Genomic DNA, 26,136 nt, shown 5'->3' with positions numbered 1-26,136 from the left:
CACACCTCGTACCTGGCTAATTTCGAACACTGGTGGTCTCTCAGCCCTACCTGGAGATGCTGCTAGGCCCTTCTGCCCTACCACTGGGCTACGCACATCCTTCCCCATTCACACCCATCACTAGGCAACTTGCAGCATCAGGGGATGACTTGCATGCCTACACGTTTGTGTGCACACATGAATGAGCCCTCAAAGATCAAAGGGAGCCTCTATTACTTTAAAGCTGTTGAACAGAAGCATCACGCACACACTAAGCGACAAGCTGTACAGAGTAGCATGCATAGAAAAACTGCCCCAATGGAACATCAGGCTTTAATCATAAATGAAAGTGAAGCCCTGCATCCAATTTTATGTGGGCTTCAAGTGTACAATTTACACCAGCCTCACAATGAATACCTAGCCTGGTAGCCACAGGTGACTCAGAATACCTTGCAAGTAAGTGGGCTGTCACGGGAAGCCACCCCTCACCCACCAGTCTACTTGGATCCCATGTTGCCTGAGGAGAAATGGAAGCTGAACTCTTCTCTCCATCCCTTCTCTATCAGCAAGCATGGCAGAACGGCTCTTTAAAAATAACATTAGCATACTCAGAGCCCCAGCCAGGTGCTGCCAATTGACCCAAGCCAGGGTCTTCACCCAGATATTTCTGAGCTAAATGTCTGTGTTCCATGGAACCCTGGTATTATTAGCTGTGGCTGATTTTAAATGTTTTTAAAGGTAAAGGGACCCCTGACTATTAGGTCCAGTCGTGGCCGACTCTGGGGTTGTGGCACTCATCTTGCTTTATTGGCCGAGGGAGCCGGCATACAGCTTCCGGGTCATGTGGCCAGCATGACTAAGCCGCTTCTGGCAAACAAGAGCAGCGCACGGAAATGCCGTTTACCTCCCCCCCCCCCAGAGTGGTACCTATTTATCTACTTGCACTCTGACGTGATTTTGAACTGCTAGGTTGGCAGGAGCAGGGACCGAGCAACGGGAGCTCACTCCGTTGCGGGGATTCGAACCGCCAACCTTCTGACCGGCAAGCCCTAGGCTCTGTGGTTTAACCCACAGCACCACCAGTGTTCTTAAATATATTTTTCTTACAAAATTAAATATGCTTTTATTTTGTTTGTATTTGCATTGTTTTATTACTTTTTCGTTTGCTACTCTGGGCTCCTTTTCAGAGGAAGGGCAGGATAGAAAATCATAGAACTGGAAGGGACTTCGAGGGCCATCTACAACCCTCTGCCATGCAGGAATCTTTTGCCCAATTGGGGCTCAAACCCGCAACCCTGAGATTAAGAGTCTCATGCTCTACCAACTGAGCTATCCCAACAACAACAACAACAACAACTGAGAGAAGGGTTTTTCCTCCCTTCCTTTGCATCTAGCATGGATATGCAGGAAACCTCTTAAGTGAATTTAGTTGGCTTATTTACAGAACTGATATAAGCCACTATTGTTAAACTCAAATGGGAGTCAGAATCCCTACTTCAAATCACCCACTTATCTCCTATCATTCTGTTTCCTGCACACCCTTATTGGCAGCAGGCTGAAGCTCAGAGGTAGAGCATCTGCTTTACATACAGGGCTGGGAATGTCTCCTGCCTGAAGCCCTGGAGAGCTGTGTAGGAAATTCTGAGCTAGACGGACAAACAGTCTGGACCATTTTAAAGCTGCTTTGTGTGTGTTCTGATCTACAGAGTTACTAACAGCTTTTCAACCCTCCCTTTGCACCTGGCCATCCTAAAGTGGAAAGGGAAATGATGTGCACAGGCAAAACTAATTTAAATTGAGTCCTAATATGTCGCAAGTCGTTCTGGCCCAACAGGGCTGAAAAGGTACCGTGATACGCTGCAAGCCATTTGCGAGCACACTTGCAAACACGCCCTCAGTTGTAACGGCTATGCTTGGAGAGGGACAACAAAGGGAGCTGGAAAGTAACTTCCAGCCCCTGCACGGTGCCGAACTTCAATTGAAAATAAAAAGATTGCATCAAACAGGGATCAAACAAGGGCCGAGCGAGACTGTGGGCTCCAGGATTACACATTTGGAAAGCCATCAGAAGATGCAAGCCTGGGAAGGCAGCGGAGGGGGATTTAAAACCTTATCCCCAGTGTCTGGTTCTCTCTTTTTGAGTGGTGGGGAAGAAGCCACACTCAGTTGCCCCAAAGCAAATCTGAACCTCAGGTGTGCAGGTGTACAGGTAGAGACACACCGAAATGACAGGAAGGAAGGGAAGCAGCAGGGAGGGAAGGAATGGAATGAGAGGTGGAGGAAGAAACTGGGGGAAAGGATTGGAGAGGGAAAGGCGCACTCTGCAGCACTGTTCGAAGAGGTATATGGGTTACTCATGGCAATCCGGATAGGTAAAATGAACCTCTTTATCCTCCAGAAACAGAAAAATGGCCTGATTGATGCAATCACTGGGGTGACATACTCAAACGGGGGGAGGGGGGGACCTGTAACCCTTCAGACATTTAGGCCTGCTGCCAGATGTCAGCCACGTCAGGCACTCACAGAGGGCCCTAAAGGTAAAGGGACCCCTGACCATTAGGTCCAGTCGTGACCGACCCTGGGGTTGCGGCGCTCATCTCGCCCTATTGGCCAAGGGAGCCGGCGTACAGCTTCCGGGTCATGTGGCCAGCATGACTAAGCCGCTTCTGGCAAACCAGAGCAGCGCACGGAAATGCAGTTTACCTTCCCGCCAGAGTGGTACCTATTTATCTACTTGCTCTGTGTGCTTTCGAACTGGTAGGTTGGCAGGAGCTGGGACCGAGCAACGAGCGCTCACCCCGTCGCGGGGATTCAAACCGCCAACCTTCTGATCAGCAAGTCCTAGGCTCTGTGGTTTAACCCACAGCGCCACCCGCGTCCCTTATCACAGAGGGCCCTAGGGACTCAGAAACTTGGGGCTTGTGGGGCAGGGTGCTAGATAATGTTGGTTTGGGGCAGTAACCAGTCTGCATGCTGTCAGCTGGAACCAGCCATGCTCTAGGAGACACACAGTGCATCAGGCACTTGGCCCTATGGCACATCCTCAGCTGAGCAGGGCTGAGCCAAAGGCCATCAACAGCCCTGTGCAGATAGATTCTATCCTCCTTCCCTTCACCCATATCAAGGGCATCAAAGCAAGAAGACGGGGGGGGGGGGGCGGGGAGAGAGATAAAGAAAATTTAAGGAAGCAGCCAATTATTGTCTGCACACACAGCCCTATGCGGAGGGACAGAGTCAGTTCAGCAGCCAGAAAGAGTTCAGGGGAATGCATAATCCTCTCCCACAACCCGGTCCTTCCCTCCCACCCCCATTTCCGTTTACTATTTGATGTAATTATAGTTTTTGATTGAAATCCACCTGGAGTGCCACCTTTTTTTTCTTCTCCCCCCCCCACCTTTTACACTTAACAGACTGTCTAAAAAACCCATCAGAAGGCAGCAACAACTCCTACAAAACAGAAAGCCATCAAAAGAGTGGGGAGCCACAAGCCTGCTTGTACTGCACCTCTCAAATCTCATCCCGTAGAGCCAGATTTGCAGCTGCAGGAAAAGGGCCCTATCTCTTCCTTCCCAAACCTTAGACCCCCAGAATAAGATGAGCAGAATCATCAGACTTTTTCATTTTCTAGCTTTGCTCAAAACGTCTATTTCGGTTCCAACTCCTCTAATTTTGCTATCACCAAACAAGTTGAAGCAAATGCATCGAACACACTGCTCACAGTTGCAAGTGCCTTAGCAAAAAGAGCTCGGATCGTGCAACTACAACCAGCTATCCTCTTCTGGCTCTGCTGAAGGAAAGGGTGACATTTCTCATCCATCTGATTTTAAAGCAGTGTCCTCTTGCTCACCTGTCCTCCCCCCATCTCTCCAAAATACTTAGGGGACTAAGAAGTTATTTCTATGCCCCCCCTTCCAAAATCACATCTAACTTTCTCACCTCCAAACTCTCCTGCTCTTCCTCTATCCTCTTCCTCTCTCTCTCTCTTACACACAGCACACATTTTACCTCCCGTGTCTAATTTACACCTTCTCAAGGTTGCTCCTTTTTTCTTTTAAAGGGGGGAAATAGCAGCACCGTAAATGAAAAGTCCAATTTCTTTAAATTTGCATTGTAAAACCATCGTTCAACTTCCTCGAAATAAATTTTACTATTTTATTAGAGCAAACAAAATGGTAATAAAACACTAATACAGCGTCTTGTATCCAAGGGAAGAGCTAAAATTAACATAGCCCGCACAGTGTTTGCTATTACATTCAATTACCTTTTTACTTAAGATTTACATTCTCATCCCCCTTAATCTCCACATTGGTGGCTTCGGAATCACTCTCCCCAAGTCAGGCCTAACATTCGAGAGACTGGCTATTATGAAAGATAGTCTCTCTCCAAGCACAGCTGCACTTTTCCCTCCAAGAGCTAAGACGATGATCTGGTTTTGCCACCGGCTACAGACATCTGCTCCAAAACAGAACAAACTCTGGTCCAACAGTACTGACCAAATCAAAATCAGTCCAAAATTGGTTTAACAGCAGCAGCCAAGGTTAGTGAGGTTTAGGGGTGGGAAAGTCAATTTCAGTTTCTTGTTTATCCAGTCTTAAATGCTCAATTCTCCACATTTCCACATGAGTTTATGAATTATTATTTCAAAATTTCTCATGAAAATTAATCTGGGTTTAAGTGCAAATTCCTCCTTGTGCTTGTATGCAGTTGTGCCTAATGTACTCATTTTTGCAAAGCCATTTCCCCCCAATAGAACATATATTGATGTTATTTTTGCTGACATACGCATTTGAATGTATGTCTGCAAAATGGCATATGCACATGTGCACACATTACTTGGCCAAAGAACTGCACTGCAAAAGCTGGAGATGTTCACATTTCAAAGGATGCTTCTGTTTCAATCCGCACATTGCTTTGCAAAGTGGGAACGAAGTAAGTCTGCGTTTCTCTCCCCACCCCCCACTCCCCCAGCCGCTGTTAGATCATCATTGTTGCCGTTTATTATTACGGAACAACAACTATCTGCTGAACACAATGCTTAGCGCCAGAAACTGCACAAAATGGAGACATAATGCAGTCCTCATCCCAAGCATGTTCCATTTACATTATACAGACAGGCAATACGAGGTTGAAGGAGAGGAGAGGACGTTTGTGCAAATAGCAGGACTGAGCTTTAAAATGTGTTAAGATAAAAGGCACTGGGGGGGACGGGAATGGATGGGACAAGGGGGTTCTGGTCATCTTTTTTTATGGCACACACCCATACAGGAAACTTGGGTCTTTTGCCTGCCTCATGCACTCCAGTCCTCCCGTGGCCATGAAGGGGGTAAACTGAGGCTAAAGCAGAAGTCCAAGAAAGACTCACAGTCTGCAGCCCGGAAAGCTTGCTTCCTGCTTTTACCCTATTCTCCCTCCACCTTTATCTCCCCAAATTTCACCAGGCACTGCTTGCATGCTTGCAAGCTTACCTTCACATTCCTAAGAGCTAGGAAACAGCTTCCTTAAAAACAGCAGCAGGCATTTCCTCCGGCTGCAGTATTCTGCAGCTGCACCAGGGTGATGGAGCACACGTACCCTGAGTGTTACATGTGTGCACACTCATCCTGCCCCCCCACAAGAAAAAGGATCATGGGTTCAGTACATGCGAAGGAAAACCTCATCTTAAGTTTGCCTTCCCAGTCGTCCCACACAACATCCAGTCTTGGATGAGCACAGGAGATGACAGTGTATAAGTCATGCCCCCAGCCCACACTTAAGGAATCCTATCTCCGCTGCCAAGCCAAGTCATTGCTTTGCTTTCGACAGGCTGGGAGAATGATGCTCTTCAGGAAATACTTTGACTTCCAGTTGCTTTAGTTTTTATTCTGCTGCCGCGAATTGCACTGGCTGCAAATTACCTACCAGCCTAAGTTTAAAGTGCTGGTTTGGGACCAGCATACCTGAAAGATCATCTCACCTCTTTCTAAATCTCCAATCTAAGGTCTCCTGCAGATACCATATTATCAAGACACCCTCAATATAGGAACCAGGCCTTTAGTGTGGTGGCACCTCCCCATCAGAATTCCCGCTTGTTAAATTACAAGACGGGCACCATTTCAAAGCTTGCTGAATACTTTCCTCTTCCAACAAGCCTTTTAAAGTACAGTTCTTTCCCAGTCCGCATCTGCACTTGAATTGTTTTTAGATGCTTTGATTGTTTTATCACTTGTGTGTTTGATAATTTGTGAGAATAGAAGCCAAGAGAGCAGATGAAGAGTCCTTAAGGAAAGGAGGAGGAAAGGTTTGACATATTCCATTGTTATTCTCTCGCTCCCGTTCTCTTCATTGGCCGATCCAAAAGAAGTCTGTCCTCAAACTGGAATGTTTCTTAGGACCTGTCCTCGTCCCACCTGGATTTCCCTGGTTTTGCTTCCTTTCCCCATACTTGGTCTCAGTTTTGTCTTCTTTTGCTACCCCACCCTTTATAAATAAAAAGGAAGATAAACCAGCCAGCACCACCTGAACAGGGCAAAGGAGGGGGAGTGGGGAGTAAGGCAAACACAGCAGAATTTTATCTTTTATTTTTACCTGTTCTGAGGCTTTGGGCATAGAACAGGTGTTAGCAGTGAGTGCAAGTTCTGAGTCACCCCTCCAGTTCCCTCTGCACAAGCCAAGGGACAAACAGGAGGAAAACATAGAATTAAAAAATAAAGCTCACAAGTGTTTTGGCCTCTCGGATGGCAGACAACAAATGCTTTGTGAAAGCTGGGTACTTTGTGTGCTGTATTCAGTTCAAGTTCCTACTCAGAGCAGACCCATGGCAGTTAGTAGAACACAACTAATTTAGGTCCTAATTTAGAATACAACTAATTTAGGGACGCGGGTGGCACTGTGGGTTAAACCACAGAGCCTAGGGCTTGCCGATCAGAAGATCGGCGGTTTGTTTTTTTAAAAAAGATATTTATTGTGATTTTACAAAAACGTAAGTTTACAAAATAGAAAAAAGTCACATAGAAAGAAAAAGATACAAAAAAGAAAATATAGAAAAATACATAAAAGAGAAAAAAGAGGAATAAAAATACAAAATACAAAAAACAAATAGATAAAAAAGAATTAAAAAACAAATCCGTTTTTAGTAACTTTAAACTCATTAGCTTGTTTCCTTGACCTCCTCACACCTCCCCTTTTTGTATTCCCATTTAAATAATCAAATCAGCAAATCCTTACCTTCTTTCGTTTATCTTAACTCTATATCTTAACATATTATAACTCTATATTTTCATCCATTTATCAATTCATTTTTGCATATTCTTATTAACTTTGTTGCTAATGCCACTTATTTTCAGTCCAACATCATTTTAACATTCATTAATTTTACAGTGTTTCTGAAGGTAGTCTTTAAATTTCTTCCAGTCTTCTTCCACCAACTCTTCTCCCAGGTCTCGGATTCTGCCAGTCATTTCCGCCAAATCCATATAATCCATCACCTTCATCTGCCACTCTTCCAGGGTGGGTAACTCTTGTGTCTTCCAATACTTTGCAATAAGTATTCTTGCTGCTGTTGTTGCATACATAAAGAAAGTTCTATCCTTCTTTGGCACCAATTGGCCGACTATGCCCAGGAGAAAGGCCTCTGGTTTCTTCAGGAAGGTATATTTAAATACCTTTTTCATTTCATTATATATCATCTCCCAGAAAGCCTTAATCTTTGGGCACGTCCACCAAAGGTGAAAGAATGTACCTTCATTTTCTTTACATTTCCAACATTTATTATCGGGCAAATGATATATTTTTGCAAGCTTGACTGGTGTCATGTACCACCTGTAAATCATTTTCATAATATTCTCTCTTAAGGCATTACAGAAGATCGGCGGTTTGAATCCCCGCGATTGGGTGAGCTCCTGTTGCTCGGTCCCAGCTCCTGCCAACCTAGCAGTTTGAAAGCACGTCAAAGTGCAAGTAGATAAATAGGTACCGCTCCGGCGGGAAGGTTTGCCCGAAGCGGCTTAGTCATGCTGGCCACATGACCCGGAAGCTGAACACTGGCTCCCTTGGCCAATAAAGTGAGATGAGCGCTGCAACCCCAGAGTTGGTCACGACTGGACCTAATGGTCAGGGGTCCCTTTACCTTTACCTTAATTTAGGTCCATTTGGGTCTACTCTGAGTAGGACTTAGCTGGCTACTTCCACAGAATCGCAGGGAAGAAGTGCACATATCTAGACTTCAGCATCCCTAATTTTTTGCACACCTTTTGTACATTAGTTCTGAAAAGCAGCATATAAATATCTTTAAAAACAAAACAAAACCCTGAGGCTGCTGGGGCTTTTTTAAAAAAACAACAACAACCATGTGCATTGCTGGATCAGACCTTGCAATTTCCCAAGAGTGGCTAGTCACATTCACCTTCAAGCTCAAAAAGCAGAGCAAGGCAAGATGTCCGATGGTCTCCTGTTACTGCCTCTCTCAACATCTCAAAGTAAGAGGTTGACTGCTTTTGATCATGGAGGTTCCACTTGGGAACAATAGCTTCAAACAGGCATGGGGAAATTTCAGCTCTCGAAGGACTGTTGGACTACAGATCCACTAGTCACTGACCATTAGTCATGCTGGCTGATGTGATTTGGGAGCCCCAACGACATCTGGAGAGCTACAAATTCCCCAACCCTGGCTTAGAGCTAGAGACGGATCCACACCCCGCCCACTGCAATTTGTTTCATACTCTTTTAAAGCCATCTAAGCTACTTACCATCCACCTTCTTTTGTGGAAAATGATGTCAGTTAACTTTATTACGTGATGCACAGAAACACCTTCTTTTTTAACACCATGCCTAAACCCTGCTGCTGGTTTATTTTAATTATATAGTGGAGCTCGCCCAGGAAGGGCTGGGTTCCAAACTTCCAGTCAGCCAGGAAAAGCACAGAACTGGTCTTGGGCTGCTCACCCATGCTCAGCCTAAGCTACCTCACAGGGTTGCTGTGAAAATAAAAGTGGGACAAACTCTAGGCATGCCACCCTTAACTTCTTGACCCTCTGGTCTCAGTCAGTGTGCAATCTGCATTGGCTACCAATTAGTTTCCAGGCCCAATTCAAAGAGCTGGTTTTGACCTATGTAGCCTTAAACAGCTCAGAACCGCTATACCCCTAGGACCGCCTCTCTCAGTATAAACCTACCCAGACCCTGAGATCATCTTCTGAGGCCCTTCTTCATGTGCCTCCTCCACAAAAGGTCTGGAGAATGGCAATACAGTACAAGAACAGGCCTTTTCTGCAGAGGCCCCCGTTTGTGAAATGCTCTCTCCAGAGAGGCTTGCCTGGTGCCTTCATTATACACCTTTAGGCACCAGGTGAAAACGTTCTTCTTTAATCAGGCCTTTGGCTGATTGACATCTGATGCCCTTTTAAAACATGCTGCGGAAGGAGGGATTCCTGGATTGTTTCTGTTTTTATTATGTATTTTCTGTTTTTAAAAAATATATTGTGATTTTATGCTGTGAACCGCCCTGTAATCTATGGCTAAAGGGCAGTATACAAAATTTATTTTAAAAAGATAAAGTAGTAGCATATGCAGGTGTGTGCCATGAATATATAGTTGTTGTTTTTAAGGTATGTAGGTGTTACACAAGAACAGAGGGCCAACAATTCTGGCATACTGCAAGATGTAGTTTTGACTGACGTTCCACATTAAGACAACACACATACTCTTACCAACACCCAACTTTAAACCTCTTCAGAACATCTGCATTGCATTATCAGAGATAATATTGACACAGGTCAGGAACTGAGAATCAAGTTATTCCAGGAATAAGGAAGAATCCAGCTTCTTTTAATTCAAGCTTCCCTTCTCCTCCATTAGGACTCTGCATTGCTGGGCATCTTTTAGTTTTTTTACATATCCAGGAGGCCAAAAAAACCAAACGACGAAGAACTGGAAATGAAACACAACCAAGATCTCAACAATCAGATGTTGCTTAGGAGCACAAGAAGAACCTTGCTGCTGGATCAGGCCAAAGGCCCATGCAGTCCAGCATCCTGTTCTCACAGTGGCCAACCACATGCCTCCAAAAAGCCCGCAAACAGGATCTGAACACAACAGAGCTCTCCCCACATGTAATTCCCAGGCACTGATATTCAGAGGCAAGCTGATCGCACAGTCAGCTTCTCCTGGAAAAAGGAAGTGCCAATTGCTTCCAAGTTTGCTTGACTTTGGGGGGGGGGGGTGGTAAAAAAATGTGTGTCTGCTGTTTCCAAAACAAGGGAAACAGCAAAATGGAGAGTACACCTCTCCAGGTATGCACTTCTGGTGCTGGACCACAGGCCTTATAACACCAGATTTTGTACAAGGGTCTACACCCTGCTGTTTTTAATTCTACAGCCTGCGGTGCAAGGCTAAAAAATGGAGACTTGTACCAGTTCCACATCATCTAGTCAGAGTAGGCCACACAAGAGCATCTGTGACTTGCTTCCATGCGGATGAAACTGGAGGATGCAAACCTCTGTGAGTAAAGTGACTAGTAAATATAATAATCTTCCAGAAGCAGCCTTCTAATTGGCAGACCCTTGGCTTGACTTTGCCCAGAATAACAGTCCTAAACGTCCAGAAATGCTACAAATTCACAAGAGCCTGTGGCTTTGTCATTCTCCCAACCTCTTCTAAGGAAAGACACAGTTGATCAAAATGGAGACCTTCAACGTGCAAGACTATGCAATCTACTGTCCTTCGGTTTCATAGGCACAGCCATCCCGGCAAATTCTTCCATGCGAAACCTCCCACATGGAGGCAGCAGTAACACGGAGGCCTGCATGTGGAACCAATGGATCATCGCATGGCAAGTCTCCACACCAGATGATGGATTCCATTTTGGATTTGATTCTTTATTTAGTGCATTTAATGCGAGGGGCTCCACTGGTCTCACTCCCCTTCCCCCTTTTATCTTCAGACCAACCCTGCGAGGTAGGTCAGGCTGAGAGAAAGTGATTGGAATACCCTGTGGAAGGGTGTTTCTCTCACTGTTTATTTTACCATTAGTGTTTTTAAAATAATAATAGTGATGCTACTGATGTTGTATTCTTAACAGCTATAAGCTAGCTACAGTTGTTTACATCCCATCTTGTCTTTCAAAAGTTTTAAGGAAGTAAATGAGTAAGAAATCCAAGCAAGCCTTTAAGAAGAGCAGAGCAGTTTTATCTTCTTTAGACAAAATATAATTGAGTCTTTAAAAAAACAAATGCATAACAACAAGAGAGAGAGCTTTTTTTAAAAAAAAAAAAATCTGCTTGGGCTAAGAAGGGTTTTCTTAGAAATTGGACGGAAGGCGGGAGTTTAAAACTCAGTCACCAAATTAGCCAAGTCAAGCGGCACAGCCTGCATTTATGGGGGGAAAGTCCTACCTCACGTATTTGCTACCAGCACGTAGCAGGCCAGCTGCCACCCTCTGCTCCCATAGTTTTAAAAAGACTTAAGTCCATCCAAAGGGGGAGCTTAATTTTCCTTTTTAAAAGAGAAAAGTGTCAGTCTAATTAGATAAATCCGCCAGGCACGTGGCCTGCAGTTCGTCATGGAAATTAACCTCTTCAAAAGATCAGAGTTACCGAAATAAGAATGTGTGTTTTGGCAGAAAGCGGACGAAACGGGGGACACACACACACCAGCTGAGTACTGGACGCTTCATTCTCTCTTTCAATAAATGCGCTTTCTTGCAAGCCCCCCTTGCCCCCTCCCACCCTTTCTCTCCCTGTGGGCAGAAGCCAGGGAGCTTTTGTTGCCAAACAACACTAGCAAACGGTGCCGGTGTGACAGTGAGGAAGTCTTTTCGGGGAGGGCACAATAATAACCCTGATGGAAGAATATCACCTTGGTGGCGGCTGAGGGCAATTTGCCAGAAAGCTCCCCTTGATGGAATGGGCAGGGTCCAAGCTGGATAATCTCCTGGAAGACATAGACACCCACACGTTTTCTCAAGGCCTATCCCAAAGAGAGATCCGGCAGAAATCATTACCATTCACAAAAGCCTTTCAGAGAGACGAAACCTTGCCTGGGAAGCAGCTCCTGGGCTCTACTCTCATTCAGAGACCCATGAAAACTCAGGTCAGCAGCAAGAGGATGCTCTCTCTTTGGGATAGATTTTGACAGCTTGGGACACAGTCCGCCGCTACTAACCCCGATGGTTTTGCTTGCCCTCTGTGATCGGAAGCAGTACGCCTCTGAATACCAGCTGCTGAGACTCACCGGCAGAGAGAGAGAGCTGGTACTGTGCTTAGGTCTGACTTGCAGGCTTCCCACAGGTATTTTGGTTGGCACTGTGAGAAAGGGATGCTGGACTCAGTTCATTCGTTTGTTCTTATGATGCAAGTTTCTATAAATTGGGCATGGAATTTTAGGGGGTTAAAAACAAACAAGCCACTTCTTTATTCTACGCCAATACTCATTTGGGTATTTTTATTCGTGTTTCTACACCAATGCTCATTGGGGCATTTTAAATTATCATGTTTTAAATTATGAGATCCCTCCTGCCCCACACTTACCCTCAAGGAATCTAGCAGACACATTTGTTGGGAAAGGGGGGAAAGTCATGGACTGGTTGTAATGCACAGCGAGTTAGTGCTGGGAGGGACCAGAGGATCATCTCGAACAAACTCTTGTAGAGAGAGGTTCTTTGGATGGAATTGCACATACCTTGTCAAAATAGTCCCAAAACAGACTGCCAAAGAAATAAGTCTGCAGAGCAAATTGTTTGAGGAAAAGGCTCGTAGGAGTCCTTAGGGCTCACGTCTGGCACGTCCAGATTCCCTTTAGGATGTAGTGCTGTGGACCAACAGGACAGTGCTGGACTCTGGGGATGGAGCCACACTGCTGTGCTCAGGTCCTGCTTGTGGGCTTCCCAGTTGCAACTGGTTGTCCACTGACAGAACAGGATGCTGGACTAAATGGGCTCTGGCATGATATCCAGCAGAGCTCTTCTTCTGTTCCTTGGCAATGGTTCGATGTAGGCTCACCCAATTCATCTCCAACCTGTTAACTTTCCTTCCTCCTTCATCTTCAGCCTCAGTCTCTGTTTTGGTCAGCCCTTCTCCACATGATGCCTTAAGCCAACACTGCCATCCCCCAAATCCTACCAGGCCTTTGGCTGAATAACATTCTATTGTGCTTTTAAATGCCTTTGTGGGAGTGGGGATATTGGTTTGGTTTTTGTTCTTGCTCTTGTTTTATTATGTATTTTGTGCTTTCATCTTGTATTTTTATGTTGTGAACTGCTCTGTGATATTCGGAATGAAGGGCAGTATACAAATTTAATAAATAATAGTAATTGCTGGCATCTGTCTCGAGAGACAATGGAGTGTGCCTCCGGGGGTGAAGTCAAACCATGGGAGAATCACAGCACCTACTGTAGCTGCATAGACTGGTAACTTACAACTCCCACATTGTTTTTGACGCATTAGCAGAACCAAAGTGAGCTCTCTGGGGTGCAAGCCTGGGCAGTGTGTATTGAGGCTTTGGGCTGCACAGACAACAAGACCCCCCTGCTTGGCTGCGCTGATGTGGTCCAAATGAAAGCAGAGCAATAAGTTGGGCACCAGGAGGAGTTGCTGGAAGGAGACGTAAAACCATCTTAGGGACTCCCACTTCAGATCCGTGCAGGGTTTAAACAGCCTTTTCTTCTCCCAAATAATAATAATAATGCCAGTGCTCAAGACTGCCTCTCCCTAGGCCAAGAATAGGGAACATGTGTGGTCCCTCAGATGTTGGGTTCCACTCCCATCAGCCCCAGCCAGCCAACGGTTCTAAAGCTGGTGTCAACTGCCTTGGTGATAGCCTCCTCCCCAGCTACACAGGCATTAGACCTGGCGAACAAAGCCAGTATTTCATTTGGTGTACATTGTTTGTCTAAGTAGCTTGTGTGGGCTTACAGGGAAAGCTAAAATACTCCTTCCTCCTTACAGGCAAAGCTGAAATGGTCCTTATTCTTAAACACCTGTCCCAGCTGTCACACATGGAAGGGTAGGCCCTGGGCTCCTCACGAGGCCAGTGTCAGAGATAGGCACCATGGGGTACTTGCTGAGGCCTGCTCTTCCTCCTCGCAGCCACCCTGCCCCATTAACCGGCCCTCACCAATAACACAAGCAAAGACAAGAGCGAGGAGATAGAGTAGAACTCGCCCCACTCTCACACTTTCTCCCATCCCAGATGGTTGAGCAGACTGAGTCCAGGGGTGCGATGAGAGAAAGTGGGCAGGTAACAGTCCCTTGGAAGAGGAGGAAGGTCCTTGGCAGGGACCGTGAGGGCACCTTCCCCGAGCTCCCTCCAAAATCAAATACTGGCACTGCCTCCTCTATTGGTGGACCACACTTGGAAGCATCACTGGTTTGCTGTGGCAGCGCCATTTTGGTTTCTAGCTGGACCCCAGCACACCGCTACGCTGTGGGTTTCTCAGAACACCAGGCAGGATTTATTTATTTTTTTAAGAGGAGTGGGCAGGGCAAGCGTCCACAGCAGGACCTGCCAGGCTACTGGGGCTCTGGCAGCTGCCCAAGTATGCCATGTGCTGATACCGCATAACACAAGATATGTTCTGGAAAGGGGCAGGGAGCAGGCTATGCCTGTGGTAGCAACTGCTCACCTCCCCTAAGGAGGCCCATGTTCATTGCTAGAGACTCAGAAGGACAAGTTATCTCACAAAGCTGACTCACCCACTCCTTGGCAAAGCTGGAGAAACCCCAGAGACCTAAATATTTGACGCTGGCACCCCGAGGGCTTCAATCTCTCTACAAAGTATTTAAGGCTCCTCCAAAGTCTTGATATTGCCCCCTGGGAATTTCAGGGAGTTGGAGGGGGCATACTCAAAGTATGGTCAGTGGCAGAGCCCCTGCTTTGCATGCAGAAGGTCATTGGTTCAATCCCCAGCATATGCAAGTAGAGCTGGGATAGACTCCCTGCCCGAAATCCTGGAGAGCAGCTGCCAATCAAGGCAGACTGTACTGGGCTAGATGGAGCAGTGGGTGTAACTCAGTATAAAGCCATTTCCTATGTTCTTAAAAAAGGGAGAGGCATAGGAGGCCTTGGAACCCCCTTTGCTAAAAAAAAATCTATGCAGAAGTGCCTAGGAAAAGCACCTTGCGAAAAAGGCAGGTTTTTGCCTGGTACATATTCAGCCAAAGTGTTATTGGCTGCCCCCCCCCCCCCGCTTGTGCACCCCGTTTAAAATGCTCAGGTCAGAGAGGTTCAAGGTCACCCACAAGAGAATTCCAGCCCCCTCACCCCCCAAGTTCCCCAGTGACAGAATTAAAGGAGTTGCCATGTTCCTTTGCTGCATGGTTAAGATTTATTTCTATTTTAAAAAGCCCTCCTCGTAGAAAGGATCGCTCGGCACCTGCAGAATGGTTCCTAGAACCTCAAGCCACCCAGTGCTCAAAGCTGCACGCTTACAAGGTGCAGCCTCTTCCTACGATTAGAAAGAAGAAAAAGCAACAGTATCTGGAGATAAATTCTTCAGGAAATAAAAGCACAAGAGGCGGCGATATGCTTTCAGACAGCGGACAGGGGGAGAAGGTTAAAACCTGATATGTGACAGGAGAGTATTTTTTCAAAGCTAGAAAGAAAGAAAAACAGGCTTGTTCTGCTGTGAAACTTTTCCTTATCCAAAAAAGAGGTGCGAGTGTGTGTTAGAAAGGATAACCCACAAACATTTATGCAGGGAAGGCCTTTGGCCAGGACAGGGAAGGAAGCGAGTATTCTCCTTGGAAGTCTTTCATGTGAAATCCAGGTGGATATTCCATTCTGACATTAACATCTCCCACGGGAATTATTCCCGTGCACTCCTGTGAAGAAATGCACATTATGTCACATTCAATCTGGCGGGGGGCGGGGGAGGAACGCTGCGCTCACAAATGCCTCCTCCAGCGGATGGCACTTGGGGTGCTTGTGGCTGGCTGCGGCAGCATGAAGGTCAATCCCACCGCGTGCAGAATTTCTACAGAAAGTGGTGCTCTGCCCGTCATGCAAGATGCTGTGGGGTGCAGCACCCACGGCGGGAGATGGCGTGGACAGCAGCCACCGTGCGGGTGACGGTTATGTAGGCTGCATCAAGCATTCTGTTCAACAGCAGAGGCACAAACTCTCCAGGAAACGGCTTCAGGTGGTTTTAAGGTTAGGGGGGCGGAGAAAGAGGAAAAAAGTGACCGCTTCCTTCCCAAACACCAAACTTTTAATAAACATCACACAGAGCCTCAGCTTGCTGACGGCACATCTTACAGGGAACCCCATCTTCCAAACTTGTGAAGTTTATCCAGTGAGCGATTGTATGTCTGAGGCTGCTAGGCCAACAAGCCGAGTTGAAAAGGACCCCTTTTGTCCCTGCCCCCCTTTCCACAGCCAGTTCCTCTGCCCCCCCTTTCTCCCGTGTCCTCAAGACTCCTCTCACCTTGAGGAGTGTTAGGATTACCCAGCATTTACACTCAGTGCTTCTCTTTATTCCTTAAGACTTATTAAGAATGATAATGAGCTACAAAGCTGAGAACACGTTCCTCTTTCTCTCTCTCTCTCTCCCCTCTGTCGCTCTTCCTCTCTCTCTCTTTCCCTACGTGCCTTTTCCGTCAAAGGCACACAGGACAAATCTGACCAAAAAAAAAAAAAAGGGAAAAAAAAGGCCTGACAATATGGATCAAGGACACTTGAGGATTTATATTCTATAAATCAAACCCCCCCTTTTTGGGGATGGAAGTTTTTTATTATTATTTCTGTACTAATTTCTCCCTTCCCCACCCCACATTTTTGCTTCCTTTTGCCCCCCTTTTTAAAATTCCCTTCCCCACCTTCAGAAGATTCCCGCCCCCTCCTTCCTGGACTTTGAAATGAAGTGGGGGGGGGGGGGAAATAAGACGGAAAAAGGAAGGTTGCCTGCCTGCCTGAAAAGGCTCGTTAACATGGGGCTCTTAAACGGTTGATTAATTTTAGCAAAATTTACGACACTACTCCTGCTTTCCCCTTCTTCGCCTTGCAGCATGACACTAGAGCGAGTTAACTTGAGGTCCTTCTTTCTTCTGCCGCCACCCCCCCCCCCGAACCCCTCCACCACCGGTACTTTGCAGGCTTCCTCCCATGTCCCAGCACTTGTTTGTACACATCAACACGCCTGGAAAGATCATAAACGCTGTCCAGGAACATCCCCGCCTTACGGATAAAAGCAGTTTTATTCCCTTTTACAGGGTCGAGGAGAGCAGGAAAAGCACAGGAGACCAACTTCTGACTATTCTAACTTTTAAAAAATGATAAAATAGAAATTGTTTCAACTGACAAGCTGATTTCAGATGGGGGTGGGTTATTTTTTTTTTTTTAAGGAAGCCTTTCAACCATTCTCCATCTTATAAACATGTCCTCCTGACTTTAGGCTGCATTCAGAATCCTAGGATGCTCTCTCAAAAACCATGTCTGAAGGTGGCTTCGTTGCTTATAATTGGGGGGGGGGGCAGGGGAGGTAAATGGCAAGGGAAGAAACAGGCCATCTAAATAAAATGAGAGAAAGACGCAGCTCTTAAACATTCCCTTAGCTGTACGCTAATATTTCAACCGTCTGGTGAGCGCTGGCTTCTCACCTGCTATTTACCTTCTCCACTTGCCCGTTTCTTCTGGCACTCTGATATAGACATCAGAAACGCATGAAGACTCAATTACTAAGCTTCTTCATACACAGGGCCACCTCGCACACTCATGGTTGTTTTTTTAAAGGAAAAACAATAATCAGACTCACTTTCTGCCCACTTACGACATGATTTTGGGGTTGCCATCCCAAAAACCTTCCCGTTATGTCACTTGAACATGTCATGACCACTGCGCCAGCAGCTGTCAAATACGGTACAGACAAACAGAGCCCAACTACATCTAGGTATGAAGCTACCATTTCAAACACGCACAGCAATATTTGTGTTCTCACCCACCCACCCACGAAATCAACAAGATATGGGTTAAACTAAGCCACACCTGCTATTTAAAAGAAAAAAAAGTGTTAAGAAGCTGGGATTCAATTTTGGGAGTTGCTGTTGCAAAGAAAACATTTTTAAAAGAAAAAAAGTTCAGGTAGAAATATTGTGGGATACAGGGATGGACCTGCTTTGAGTCAAAACAGGCAAGGCTGTTTGGGATTGGTTTATTTTTTTAAAAAGATTGGATAGGTTGCCCAGAACATTCTGTTTGTGGCAGTAGAGCCCCCCCCCCCATATTTATACAGATGAGTTGGGTGTAAATCATTCTCAAAATGAAATTAAGTAGGGGTATGTATGTGGGGTGTGTGACTTGTGTTGAGGACAAAAAGAAGAAGACATTGTCACAGTAAATCCAGGGGGGGGGGGAGGTAGCCAGTCCCTGATCTAAACAAATAACACATTCTGATATAATAAAGTATTTAAAAAGAAAATAGGGCAAAAGGACATAAGCAGGTGGCCACTGGCAGAGAAGGGGTGGCTTAGAACAGAACATTACAAGTTTCTGAAAGTTAAAACTCCACCCTCACCCTTTGAACTAAATCTTGCTTTTTCTGTTTGCTCAAGGAGGGGGGGAACACTAATACAGAGTAATCATTTGATTTAAAAAAATATGCTTGTTGAAAGACACGTCCATTTTTCAAGCATATGTGTGTGTTTTGAATTCATAGGTGCCTCCCTTAAGTTTAAAAGCACCGGGTATTTTTCCTGTCCTGATCATTTAAATAAATTTGCGGTGGGGTAGGGGTTCACCCACTAGACCAGAGGCAACAATCATAGTGGAATATCCACCCTCCACCACCTCTTTCCCTATTGCAGGAGCAACAAGCCACTATGCATCTTAAATCCTCTGTCCCTCCTCCCCATAGAATCAGGATTTTCTCCTGTAAAAAATGGCAATGTCAGCTGTAGGAAAACTGACACGACCAGCTTTTAAAAGAAATGTTGGTGTGGGGGAGAGAGAGAGAAGTCAGCCACTGACTTCTTGGTTAAAGTATTTTCTTGTTCTAACTCATGTTCTTATGTCACTGAGCTAAAAAAGACAGAGAGAGGGGGGGGAGAGAGAGAGAAAGAAAGGGGGGAGAGATGACTTTCCTTGAATGATCTGTTTAACCTAAGCCAGAGGAAAAAAAAAAGTCATTAATTACTTATGTGAGCTATTGCTTCTGAAAGACAATAAACCTGCCCGGTCGCCATGGATATGACATATTTGCTCTGAAAACAACACAATAATTAGCAAAGGGGAAAGATACAAGGGGAATATGCAAACTCCCGGGTTTAAAGCCACAGTGTTTCTTTTTTTCTGAGTAGCGCGCGCGCGCGCGTGTGTGTGTGTGTGTGTGTGGTTGTTTTTTTCACTTCTGTCGGTCCAGTTTGCAATTCAAATTTTTTAAAAAGAATAAAGAAAAAGGGGTGGGAGAAGCAGCTACCCAAAAGATTTACCAAAGAGAGAGAGAGAAGGCAGGCATGGAAGGAAAAGGATGGTGATCAAATTCCACTGAAACAGCAGGGACAAAAACATAAACACACAAGAGAATTAATAAGATGAAAAGCAATCAAGGATGTGGATTTCATCAGACAAGTTAGGCTTACGTTAGTCTTGTTTTTAAGTCTGTTTAGTGCTGTTTTGGCTGGAGCAGGTTGAATGCACGTGTATCTGTGTTTTAAAAGAAAAAGGGGGAAAGTAAACTGGAGAGTGCGGGGGGGGGGGAGAGAAGATACTGTTTTAAGAAACAAAAAAGGTTGAAAAGAGAATAGCACTGGATAACAGGGCGAAACGAAGCTTGGACCGAAGAAGATGCACGGCAGGCATATTTTTAAACCTACCACTTTGCCCATCTGACAGAAGCCAGTGCCACCAGGTTGGCACCTGCTAGGTGCCCGGGAACCCCAAAATAAGTCTCCACCATCTTTAAACGGGTCTTGAATAAGACAGCTTCCAAAACACATGACACCCATCACAAAATGACACTTTAACATAAAAGAAAAAAGTTTCGTTGGGCAATTTGGAACTTAGAAGTCTGCAGCATCTCCTTGAGAACTGCTCTAAAGAGAAAAGCTTTTTATGTATTATTCTCCCCCCCCCCCAGCTCACTCCCATTAAGCTGAAACAAAAGACTAAAAAAACCTCTAATGCATTAACTCTTCCCGATTCTGACCTCCTGCACTTAAAAAATAAATGATAAAACAATAATACCCTGAACATCCACTTTACCCCAAAAAATCTTTATATTTGATTTTGGACTTATTATAAAGTGAAGGAGAAGTGGAAGGACCACCTCACAACTGCAGCAGCAGCAAGCAAGATTTTATTTGCATCAATTACTGGTCTGTCTGACCACAGCCAAGCATATTTAAAAGAAGGGGCCTTATCATTTAATCTGCTCTTTCTATTACAGTTTTTAGACAGAATCTTTCAAGATCAGAGTCCCATTCACACAAACGGCAGACTCTTGATGATCAATACCCTTTAACTTTTCTGCTTACTCCCACCCCAGTTCTGCCCCTTTCTGAACACATCAATATGGAAAACATAAGTTGAACAACCAAATAATGCAGAGTTTGAGAAGAAAACAAACAAACAAAAAGAGTAGCAGAAGAAAAAGAGCCCACGCTACTTCTTTAAACACTTTAGCACATATGGAGTTTGATTTCTTGAAGAGATCAGTTTAACATCTCCATAGAAACCTGCAACAGATTATTATCAACAGAATAAATAAGTAGTCTAATAAATTAAACAGGAGGCAGAAGATCTGGAAACTTGATTACTAAGTTCACTAATATTCTGCTTCTTCACCAGCACCACATAAAGTCTTCCTAGCTGGTGGAAAAATGGATTTTTAAAAGGTGACAATCAAGTAAAACTAAGAAGTTATTTCCCCTACGCACACGAAGATGGCTTATAGGAAAGACACAGGGAGAGAAATAGGAAGGCCAGAGTGAATGTATTCCAACGGGAAGGATTAAGGTGATCCCTAATGTAGTTACATACGGCCTTGAGGAAGGAGCTGTTGGGGGGGGGGAGGCAGGAGAAGGGAAGCATGTTGAAAGGAAAGAACACATGGAGTTTATTAATCAAGTTCTCAAAGTTTCCCTCCCCTTCCACAAAAGCCAGATAGATTTACACCACATCTATTCACATCAAACCTCCACGACACACCCTGTTCCCCCAAAGTTTTCTCAAGCAGCAAATCCCAGAAAGAAACCCTGGAGGTGGCACCCACCATCCCAGAAGACACCCCCACCCACCCACAGGCCCTTACCCCAGCTTTGCCTTTCCATCCTTGCCAGCCACTGAGCCACCTTTCTCTCCCAGCAAAAGAAATAAAACGCGGAGAAAATATTTATTTGGACAACTGACACAAGACAAATGCACGCATATAACCTAAAACTGTGGACAGCACACAGAAGCTGTCTAGTCCCATACACCCCCCAACTGAATACAGATTTTTCAACCACGGCTAAATTCTCCCCAGGGCACACAACCACCCCCAACCCTTTGCCAACCTCTCCCCACTACCTGCCCAGTTCCAATACATTTTTGTATGCAACAGAATCTAATGGGAGGAGCGGTGGGGGTAACATGTTATTCCCTTCCCCAAGAAAACAAATAAGACTAAATTAAGATTCTCTTTATTGCATAAAATGACTCTTTCCCCCACCCCAGAAGCTTAGGATCCGACCATACATCTGGAGAGGCAGATTTGGGAGAGGGGGGAAGTATGCAATCATTTCATTCCCTCTCCAGAACTCACGCCTATGTGCCCCGCTCTGCGTCCAACGCTTTCACCCCCTTCTTTTAATTTCTGCGAACTCCCCAAACCCTCTACTTTCCCTTATTTTTAACCGCTATCTTGCTGTTGTCCCCACCCCACCCGCCACCGTTCCCGGCAGGCCCGAACTTTGACTGACAGCTCGACACCTGTTCCCTCGTCCCGGGAGCGCCCAAACATGGAGAGGAGCGTTCACCAAAACCCCACTCCTTCCAGGGCGCCCCGCCCTTCGCAACTCCACCCCTAGGCCGAGCCAAACCCCCGCCCCCCCCCCACCGCCAACACAAACAATACGCCAAACAACCGCTCGCCTGCCGGCCTCCCCCCTCCAAAAAACAAACAGCCTCTGTACATGAAACGTCCCTTACCCCTTGCGCGCCCCCAGCAGACCCAACTTCTCCAAAGCGCAGGAGATAAAAATACGAATGAAAGAGAGAGTGCGTGAAAAGGACGGGGCGGGGGGCAAATCAGCTGCTCGTTCTGCAAATACCACGGGGTAAAAATAACCTGCTGCTGCAAACGAGGGGACAGACACAAAGTACCCCGGATCGCCCCAAAAGCGCACTCTTAGGGACGCTCAAATAACTTGGGTTGGGGAAAGGGAAGCTAGGGAGAATAGGGAGAGACCCCCCCCACCCCGGAAGCGCAGGGCGACGCAAATACTGAGCATCGCGCCTCTCCCCCCTTTCTCTTTCTCTATTCTCGCCCCCTTGTGCGGCCACCGTGCGCTCCGGACCCTCCGCCCATCTCTCCAAAAGTCATCGCGCACCCGGGGTCTTCGCTCCAAAGCACTTTGGGAAAACTTTGCGCACCGACAGAAGCAGAAGCAGCTCCGACTCCAATCCCAAGAACGAACCCTGACAAAAAACGTCCCTGTATTCTCAGTCTTTTAGGGACCCTAACCCTTTCCTCCTCCCCACCCCCCGGGACAACCTGCACTCAGCTTTTTAAAAAAAAAAAAAGTAGGAAGGGGGAGAAATGTTTTCCCGAAACTGTCTTGAAAACGCGGACACCTGAGAGCAACATTTGGGGAGGGGGGTGGGAGAGATCCCGCCCCCTCGTCCTCTGCCTCCCTCCCCCCTCCTGCCCTTTCTTTCCCTTTCCTCCACCCCCCTCCCCAGGAACTATTTTTAAAGTCTTCGAAAAATGGTTAGGCACCACCTGCAACTGTAGGCAACTGGGAGACCCAAGGGGATATTCTTCTATGCCCCCTCCCCTGTGTAAGGGAAGGGGGCACCTCCAGCTTCTTGGGAGATTGGGGAGGGGGAGGAAAGGAAAGACGAGTCGCCAAACGCGCGGACGTCTCCCACCCACCTTGTTTGAGAAAGTCCTGGGAATTGCGAGAAGCTTGCCTGCCTGTCCGCCCCTCTCCTCCCGCCCCTAACTCTGGACAAGAAGGAAAAAGAAAGCGAACCACCTGCATCCATTCCTCTCAAAGTGCCCCACGAAGAAAGGCAGAAAGAGGAGTGTGAGAAAGGGGGTCGCAGCAGCAAACTCTCTCTCTCTCTCTCTCTCTCTCTCTCTCTCTCTCTCCAGTCGCCCCCACCCAAAGGAGAAAAACCAGCGCGTAAAGCCCTGGCCCCTCCATCCCGTTTCCAGGCGCATTGCAAACCCCCGCGCCGTTTCCGCGCGCAATGACCTACACAGTCCTGTGCAGTGCAATGTAACGCGACCCCCCTCCCCGACACACACACTTTTTACAAGTGCCCCCTCTCTCGGCCGGTGCAAAGCCCCTTCTTCTCACGCCCCCTCCCTGGCCAGGGCAGCGACAGCCACCTTCCCCGGTGACTGCAGCCGCCTGCGTCGCCCTCCAAGCAATGCCGCCGCCGCTCGCCCTCTCTGCCCCAGCCCAGCGCGCACTGGGGAGAGCGAGGCGCGGAGAGAGTTGCTGGGGCGAAAGCGGCCGCCGCCAGCCGGGACGAGGCGCGGAAAAGTGCACGGGCGAGGAGTCTGGGGAGCCCCCCAGGGAGGAAGGGTCTGGGGCCGGGCGCAGGGGGGGCAAGGAGGGGAGAGCAGAAGGTCTTACCTGCACTTGGGGCTGCTTTGGGTGACTTTCCAAGTACAGGGAAATGTGTGTGTTTGGGATGGAGGCTTACAGCGCGCATGCGCCATCAAAGTTGCCCTGATCCGGGATTTTTTTCCCCCTCCTCTCGCTCGCTTCCCTTTTGCTTTGATTATTGAATTTTCCTATTTCTACCGGGGGTGCAGGCGGCGCGCAAAACCCGGACTGGAATTCGGGCACCATCTGACACCCTCCCCCCCGCCCCACGCGAGCTCTCCGCGGGTTGAAAGCGAGGGAGAAAGGGGGACTTCGGAAGAAAAAAAGGGGAAGGGAAAATAGAGAGGAGGAAAAAGGCATGGAACGGACTCGCAAGGAACTCCAGCTGAGGAGGGGCGCCTGAAAAACCCGGACTGGATAACAATACACTGGCAAGATTGGTTGTTGTTGTTGTTGTTGTTGTTGTTGTTGTTGTTGTTGTTCTCCTCCTGTCTAAGAGCAATTGCTCTTCTTTCCAATCCATCTCCCCTCCTCCCTCTGCCTGTGACCATTTTCAACACAAAACCAAGGTGACCAACCTTGTGTTCCTTCCATAGACTTTTGACAGATTTCATAAAACTGAAAAGTAAAATAAAAATAATAATAACACCAGGTGGGGTCTAAATTTATGTCTGGGTTTCCTGTAATATATGAAAACCCATTGCTGGCCACCTTGCTCTTTAATATTTAGAATTACAATTCCATGTTATTAGTTATGATGTACTGTATACATATATTGATGCTCTGTTGGACTTAAGTGCACACACATCTTGAATCTTTATTCTGAGTTAACCTAAGAGTTTAGTAACAACTGTCCTGTCTTTTTGTAGTTTTGGATTTGAACACATTCATTTATTTAATAAAAGCATTTAAAATATTTATAAAAGTATTTAAGCACCGCCATCTCATAAAATCGCAGGAGCGGCATACTATTATATGTAAACAATGAAACGGGGTGGGAAACCATCTTGCTATATCTCAGTACCGTACCTTTCTTTTCTTGGTAAGTGGTTCTAATTTATTACCTGTAGGTCTTTGCTGACATAAAGGCTGACCTCCTGTACCACAAGTGAATAGGCTTTTCTTGCTGAAAATTTACAGTTCTATGGTAATAATTGTGAAAGGAAGACCAATAGTGTCTGATAGGAACACCATATCATTCAGGGTGACTATCAACCCTGGAAACACCTTCTTATGGCTGCCAGAATGTTCCTCCATGCTGCCTAGGAGCTGTAGAGAAAGGGTTTATAGAGCCTGTAAGTGGACAACAGATAGGATGCTTCAATCCCTTTTGGGCAGGCAGCCTCTGCTCATGCTGCTACTTAAAAGAAGTAGATTGGCCCAAGTGGGGGTCCCTGGCAAGGCAAGGCAGGGATTTTGATCCCTGCAAGGGTCTGAGGTATGGGCAGGAATGCAATGTGTCCTGATATTGCCACACAACAAAATATGCAACCCCAAGCCATGGCTGTCCCACTTGCAGCCATGAGCAAGTGGTCCACAACTTAGGGCTTATCCAACCTTCACAGCCCCACCTGAAGATGCTTGGAACAAAACCTGAGATGACATGCTGGCACATTTTATGTGCAAAATACATGTTCTGCCACCAAGTTATGACCCTTCTTTTAGAGGGGGGAAGGAAGGAAGGAAGGTCTTTCTGGAACACAAGCAAAAAGGTATAACCCCTTGCTTCCAGATGGAGGACCTTCCACAGCGTTGTGGCCATGGCTACAAAGGCCCTGCTTTATTGTACCAGAGGCCCCCACTTCTTCAGGTCCATGGGCAAATTTTTATTTTTGAGCAAGGGCTATGGGTGCTGCCCCCTTTGGCCATTTCTGCCTCCCCTGCCAAGAAACAGAAACACGTGTGCACGCACTCTCTACTTTTCCAAGAAGTCTAGGTGAAAATCTGATCTAGTGTAAAGCACGTAGAGCTATGGAAGTGGGAGACAGTGCACTCCTTCCAACTTCCTCCTTCAGCTCTATGTCCTTCTCAAGCAACCACCTTCACCATCTCATGACCAAGCAGGCGGGGAGGGTGCTCAGAAGTTTCATGGGCACCATGAAGGCATCATAGGTGAGGCTGGAGCTCAAAGGGTTCCATGGGACATGTTTTATTGGAGCTGGGGCAGATGCAAGCATCCGGATTTCCTGCTGTAGGGGCACCATGGTGTTTCTTTTTTCATTGCTCCTCGCAGTGGTCATTCCTCTGGTCACTGCTGTGGATACACAACCAGACTGTCTTCAGGCACTCCAGTCATCTGCAAGGGATTCCCACACAGTGGGGTTGATGTTGCCAGCCTTCATGTCACGTGTGGGTTCTCAAATTTCAGCAGTGCCCTGTGATGCCAAAATTTGGGGCTCCTATCTTCTTGCCTTCCATTCTACATCATATTTGTAAT

General features: G+C 46.5%; 1 protein-coding gene across 5 annotated transcripts in view; it reads right to left on the bottom strand.

The window, feature by feature from the left end:
* Positions 1-26,136, bottom strand: part of CASZ1 (castor zinc finger 1) — a 435,935-nt gene that overhangs the window by 278,103 nt on the left and 131,696 nt on the right. For 2 of the 5 annotated variants that reach the window (XM_083628372.1, XM_083628376.1), the window contains exon 1: positions 23,727-24,577. The exons of 2 other annotated variants lie outside the window; for them this stretch is intronic. The gene's annotated coding sequence lies outside the window, so the exon portion shown is untranslated. Of the gene's footprint in view, positions 1-23,726; positions 24,578-26,136 lie in introns of those variants that run through there. One more of the 5 variants, XM_083628367.1, reaches the window with a different exon arrangement.

This window comes from Podarcis filfolensis (assembly GCF_964270895.1).
Source record: "Podarcis filfolensis genome assembly, chromosome: 8".
In the NCBI taxonomy this organism is placed as follows: domain Eukaryota; kingdom Metazoa; phylum Chordata; class Lepidosauria; order Squamata; family Lacertidae; genus Podarcis; species Podarcis filfolensis.
Note: the sequence above shows the minus strand (reverse complement) of the source record. Positions and strands in the feature narration are given on the sequence as shown.